This window comes from Pinus tabuliformis, chromosome J (genome assembly GCF_031772625.1).
Source record: "Pinus tabuliformis cultivar Carrire ecotype Pingquan chromosome J, CPIR1, whole genome shotgun sequence".
In the NCBI taxonomy this organism is placed as follows: domain Eukaryota; kingdom Viridiplantae; phylum Streptophyta; class Pinopsida; order Pinales; family Pinaceae; genus Pinus; species Pinus tabuliformis.
The window spans coordinates 118731537-118738813 of record NC_142295.1 but is presented as its reverse complement, the minus strand read 5'-3'; positions in this window follow the sequence as shown (position 1 = coordinate 118738813).

Here is a 7277-nt window from a genome sequence, read left to right as displayed (position 1 = left end):
GGTTAGGTGGTCTCAACTTGCCTAGCTAGAAACCACGTCTGTTGGCCACCTAATTGTAGTTTAAGTTTTCTACTAGCAAAAAATACTTATTCTATCTATCCAAGCTATATAAACTTTATAGTCATGTCCACAACCATATTCTAGTTGTCTTTACATATATATGACTGTAAACTGTAAATTAAAAGCCATCCACATGAAAACAAATAAAAAAAAAGGACTAAGAGTCAACATTCTTTTCCTCCTATTCAGTGGAAGCCGAAGCCACCTGGGCCGGATCTATCACGGTAAATATATAGATAAATGGACTATTTGTATTATGCCTCTTGACCTTTGGTGTGTCCCGGGTCCGGAATCAGGATCTTCCAATCCTCTGTGTCTATTGGCTCCACACTCGCTTGACATTTTATAATTTCCTCCCATTCGGCTATGAGCTGTTTGATTTCCCCTCTGGTGCCCCCTGCATACACAACCACTACTTCCTGGATCATGTTGGCCACAAGCTTCCTGCCCCGATGTTTGCCCACAGTGCTCGGCTCAACCTTGGCCTCGCTCCCTCGCATTCTCTTCCTGCGACCCTTGGTAATCACTGCTCGAACCATAACCACAATACCCCTGTACCTTCTGGGCACCTTCAAACATTGGTATGAAATAAACCTCTGTTATTTTCTTGGATAAGGAAAGTTACCTCCCAGCTGACCTGTTGTGGGAGAAAGAAACCATAATTTCTAAAATGTTAATTTCTGAATTGCCTTCATCCCACGGTTCTGACAATGCAACAAATCTGTCACCTAGGATTTGTGCGCATAACCATCGAGCGTAAGGGACCTCCACCTGAGACTCTCGAGATGCCCCTGCATAAACCCTGCCTTGCTTGCACTGTGACCATGGTCTTTGAGGCGAGGTGCATGGCCACCCACCAAACTTATAACCTAGAGGTCAAGCCTAAAGGAACCACACCCCTCATCTCCATTGCCCCTTGTTGATTGCCTCTGCCCCCATTCCCCTTGACTTAGCCTCTACTTAGCATGACTCAGATCCTCCCCGCGACTTGACATCTGAACCCAAACACCCACAAGGCATCATGCCCCTAGCTTACTCACCACCCGGCTTCCCAGCGACTAGCTTAAGCTAGCCCGAGCAACATTCTCCGCAAGCCAATCCCCCATTAATGAAGACCCTGACTCGCGACAGTCTTCCCTCACCTAACGCTCCTTAGGGGCTTGGCGTTAGAGCATTTTAGGAATTGGAGTGGTCTGACCGCAACGATAATTGCCACTTCCTTACCTTTAACTCCCAGGTTTGCCAGGCATACAATAAACAACAATTCACTCAGGCACACTCCCTCACATCCTATCCCTATAATCCCCATGCGAGATAACAGAATGCCAAAATTAAGAGACAACCAAGCAGGCCCCCTGGAATTGGGATTTTTTCCACAGACCACCTCCTCCAAGCTAATTCCCCCGCCCTAGTTACTAGACCAAATGTATGGAAGCATAACAGAATGTACGCTGAGCCAGTTAACATACTCGATTATCTATGTTTGAAGACATCACATCTCATCTCTTTCCTAAAGTCATCGCTCCTCTTTCATCGTCGTCACCTCTGGGATTACACCCTCCAAATTATTCTCTCCCTTTGCAATCGGTAAACTCAATTTCATGCAAAGGCCACCTTCCCTCCTCTTACTTGCCTTAAGCGTGTCGATGGCCACCACACCCTACGTGTCAAACATTTGGGAGGTAGTGGAACCATCCCTTCTTGTGCTTTTCATTATCACAACCTTAATGGATCTATTCGACAGCTCACACCCTGATCGAGGGGAGAAGATGGTTTTTTAATTTACTCAAATGAATTAAATTACAATACAACTTACATTACAATGGTCTCACAAACATCAACTTATATTAACTTTCATGGCTTGAGTTTTCGTTATAAAGTAAATTTAAAACTAAGATTAGAAGTTTGGATTTTAATAAATTGAGAAGACGTAAATTTACTCAAATGAATGAATTATAATACAAATTAATTTATCCAGTTGTAACAAGCCAATTTGGTTATTATAAGAATGAGTTTATGCTTTCATAGTAAAAATGTTATTTGGTAACATAGTATAGTTGAAAGGAAGCCTACACTTTAAGAAGCATTATTGTGAGTGGATAATTTGTGTTTGTGCTCAGAATCAGAAACTCAAATTATATTATGAATTATTTAGTTGAAGCAAATCATTCATATATAGTTATTATTGTGTGCACAAATAGATTGTTCTACATACATTATGGAATGATTGAACCTATGCCAGAATAAGAGAAGGAAGATAACTCCCGTCAGTAGGACAATCGTTGTAGAGGGTAACCCCGTTGATTTTTGATGACCTTAATTTAATATGAGTCACATATTGTCTATTCATATCTCAACAATATAATATATTTTCACCAAGTGGTTTGTGGCCAAATCCCAACAAATATGGGTTGTTATTTCATAATGCCAAAGATTTCAAGGTTTCAAAGCATACACAACGTAACGCACCCAATCGGAGGTCATTATCATCTTCTGCTCATCGAGAGCTTTCTCATCTCGTTATAAGCTCTAGGAACAATGTTGTGGAACTCATAAGATGTACCATTTTATGCCACATCAACATTCATACAATTGACACATAGTAGTTTCACACCCATGTCTCATCATGATATTGCACCACATTTGCAAGCCAGACACCTTGGCTTGCTAGGTCATATCCAAATCTTGGTTTATATTTTATCCTTCCCGCAGTCATATCTAATTCTTCTAGATTTTTATGTTTTTGGATGTTAATGTATTCTTATCAGTATGTTAAAAATATGAACTTCCATGTCATCTACCATGGAAATTGTAACTCAATCCTCAACATCCACATCGTTGACCTGGATTGGATCATTATATTGTTTTTCATTCATGTCGATTCTTTTAGAGTGGAAAAAGTGGAGAAATCAGCTCACACGACCATTTCTATCAGTAGGAACCAGTTTGGCAAATCGACGTTTGAAACCTTTCGAGAGAATTTTCAGGCATCAAACAACGTTAACCAAAAACCTTAAATTTATTATGAACAATAAATAATTTTAAAAAGAATTATAAATTGTAACTAAAAAAAATGTAATTTATAAATGAATAATTTTATTCATTATCTATATTATGATTTGAAAATATAAATCGTTGTGTGGAGTAACTCTCTACATTTCATTATGAGGAGATATGTAGGTGTTAGGCCTAACATAAAAAAAATATTAACATTTTTAACTACCTACTCACTATGTTGAAATGATATATTATTGAATTTATATTAATATGTTGAATTTATAGAACATAAAGGATATTTTTTAACCCTTTTTCAATCATTCCTAAAATTGAAATGGAGATGGAGATTAATAGTTGCACCATTCCTAAAATTTAAATGGATATGGAGATTAATAGTTGCACAAATAGCGTTGATCCACTGAACATAACGTGTTTGGCGTAGTTATGATCATGATAGGGATCTACGCACCATATGTCTGAGCAACTAATTATCCATGTTTCCCTTCTCAAGGAACTTCTCCAAGTGTTCATTTACCCTATTGAGACAATATTCCTTGTCTTGAGGGACCTTAAGGGTAATCCTGTCCTCTAGGTCAAGGTTTTCATTCAACAAAATGTGTTCTTGCTCTTCTTGCAAAGCTTTATTGAGGCCTCTTGTTCTTGGTCTTTTCCTCTTTCCTTTCCCCTTTGATGCTTCAGGATCACTTGATTTTATGATCTCCTTGCCTTTTCCAACTTGCTGGAATAACTTGGATTTTTCCTTCTAGGATCAGCTCCTTTGCTTTGAGCTAACTATTTTCCTGTTCAAGGAATGACATGACATATTTTTCTCTTTCCAAATTGATTGTTAGTGCCTCGATTTGATATTCCTTATCCTTTATTGTTTGTCGCATGTTTGAAGTTTGATCCTCAACCTCTAAATCAACTAATTCAAACTCATGCTCAACTGTGTCTTTCTCTTTTGCTGTTGGTTCCTACTTTGTCGATGAAGAAGGCTTGGCCCCTTTATCTCCATGAGAAGAAAACACAAGCCTCTGTCCTTTCATATACACTTTAGTCACCTCAGGTTTCGCAGGTGAGTCTTCTCCATTATTTTGCTAGAGGACCCCACCTCTGTTTGTTGTTTTGGCACACTAGGAGACTGAGATGCTGCATTTTCTTCATGCCATTTCAGGGCTATTTCCAAAAAGGCTTCCCAAGGCATACCTTTCTGTGCCAGCTGGTAAAGGACAATGGTTTTGATTAGATTGTGATGAAACAAGCTTGGGGAGTTCTCTTTGTCCTTCAATTGTATTTTTTCAGACATTTTTGAAATGCTCCTGGATAGATAGTTACACATCTTTCGTACATGCACAAGTTCTGTATATGAACATATCTTACGTATACCCATAGACATTTTGACAATAGTGTTGAACCTTGTTGCTAATGGGCTCTCTTCTCTTGAAAGTGAGATGAAGTTCTTTGCATAGTGAAATGCCTCCCGGGAGGCTTGCTAGTGATTAGTTTTTGAGAGCAAGATCTGCCTATGAGGCTGAAGAAACCACTGGAAGCTTCTGGTTGATGAACCTATTTCATTTGGGAAGAATCACTCAGGTGCTTATGAGGAATCTTGAACCACCAGGAGGTGCCTTAGAACTCTAGTCCTTCAACAACGATGCCTAGCCGGCTCTCCCAATCAACAATAACAAATTTCTTAATGGTATTCTAATCCCTCTATTCTCCTTGGCACTAGTCCCACCTTCATGTTAGAGGTCGGGGTCTAGGCGGGCTTGGAGGTCGGCCCCTTTAATGTTATGAATGTATAAAACATAATAACATGTTTTTCTTCAATATGTTTTGTCTAGACAAACTAATACAACATGTTACAAATATTCATAATTGAACTAATACAACATGTTACAAATATTCATAATTGGTGAAATAGCAAGCATACATATATGTGTTTATATAAATAACAAATTTGTAATTTGTAAAAGAGATATTAATTTATATTTTATTTTTCTTGCCATAAAATTATTAATGTAAAAATCCAATGATGAATGTTTCTCTTATAAATTTAACGAAAAATTATGTTTTGAGCTACTAGATAGTTACCTTGAGAGATTATATTTTGACTTACTTCATAGTGAGCTTTACATGGTAAAAAATATAAATATTCATTATGTTAATAGTTTTAAATGTTGCACCAATTCTTTACATATCAGGTTTGGTTTTTTCTAATTTTATTATTTTAAAAATAAAAAACAATCAATTTTCTTTGTGAAATTAGCCTCACAATTGTATTCCTTGTCCACAATTTTTAAGTATTTATTCCTCATTTAAAGGGAAATATTGCAGCAATACAAACAATTATCTTATACTTTCTTCTTAAAAAATATCATTTAAAAATAATTCAAAATCCATATAATTATGGAAAAACTAATATATATGTGTACAATTTTCTACATCCATATCTAATATAGATTTGTTTTATAGATATTTTAAAATATAAAAAATATGAAATTAATTTAGATGTAAAATATAAAATCCATCCGATTTTACAAAATATAATATTATAAATTTTCTAAAAACATTATCATTACATTTATTTTAATTCATAATTTATATAATAATAATTTTTATAAAGAAATATAATAAACATAACCATTCCATTTGTCAAAATAAATGCATTTCTCAATTAAAAAGGAAAAAAGAATGAAAATGATATATATGTGTGTGTGCGCGTGCACGCGTGTGTGAGAAAGAGGTGTCCATATCTAATATAATTAAATCTACACCTTTACTTACTTTAATCAGTTGCCTTAAATACTAAGTAAATTATTTATTGATTATTTATAATAAGATATTAAAAAAAGAGAGTAGAAATTGGTTGTCTATGAGCTTCCAAGAAATAATCCACAACTATATTAGCTCAAGGGTGCTTTTTCAAAATAGTTCTAGTGAAGCATGTAAGATAATCCCAATTGAATATTTATTTCTAATAAAATATTAAAAGATATAACATAATTATTATAGGTATTCATGAAATATATCCATTAATTATCATTCCTTATTCCTTATTTTAAACATAATTAAAAATAACGAAATATCTCATTAATCTAAATACAATTTTAAACTATGCTCCTTATTTAAAAATATATAAAAAACTTTAAATAAATTTTTACATTAATTTTAATTCTTCATATTAAATGTAATTAAAAATAAAAATAACTAAATAACTCTTAACCTCAATATAATTTTATACCATGTTATTATTTGAAAAAAAAAAAGGAAAAACATGACCAGAAATTTCATTTAAGAAGAAAATAGAATAACTTAATTTTAGACCATGCTTTTATTTGAAAAAAAAAAAGAATAACATAGCCAAAAATTTCATTTAACAAGAAAATGGAATAACTTTTCCAAATCTGTTGCATTAAATCCCTTTGTATATTATAATTCTTTTTAAATGAGAAGGGCAAAAGGATGGGCACAGAGAATAATTTTTCAAAAATCACAAATTGTAAATGACTTAAAATGTGTTGACACTTTGTTTTTTCTAAATCAGAATATATATTAATAATCATGGTAGACTTCAAATCCGAAATCACAAATTGGAAATCACTTGGAAATATGTCTACCCTTTTCTTTTTCTAATTTAGAATATATATAATAATCATTGTATACATTAACTCGACCCTAATTTCTATACGGAACGATCTTCCTCACGCTACGGATTAAAATGACGTAGAAGAATGAAACGAGATGTGTCCACTCTTTTCCGTGAGGTTAGAAGATGCTCACTTCAAATTACAAATCTTCTAAACATTCTCCCTCGTCAATTAAGATTGAAAGCTTTCAGAAATTCAATTCTCCATCCATTATTCATTCCAAACGTGAAACCATCTGAAAGCTTTAAATTTTAAAATGAAATGAAATTGAAGGTGAATTCAAAATTAAAAATGAAAGCTTTTTGGAAATTAAATTTGTTGGCTCTTATTTCAAACGTGAAACCAAAGAATCAGAAAATACATAAAAAATTTGCACTGTTATCCCTTGGAAGACCAAAATAATATAAAAAAATTGCACTGTTATCCCTTGGAAGACCAAAATAATATAAATAATTACTGACTTGATCTGCTTTGTGATTTGTGTGTTAGACGTTATTTTCCAAAGCCTCCACAAAGGCAATGGGAATTGGCTCTAAACAGTGTTTGCGATTGCTTGCTCTAGGCAACGAG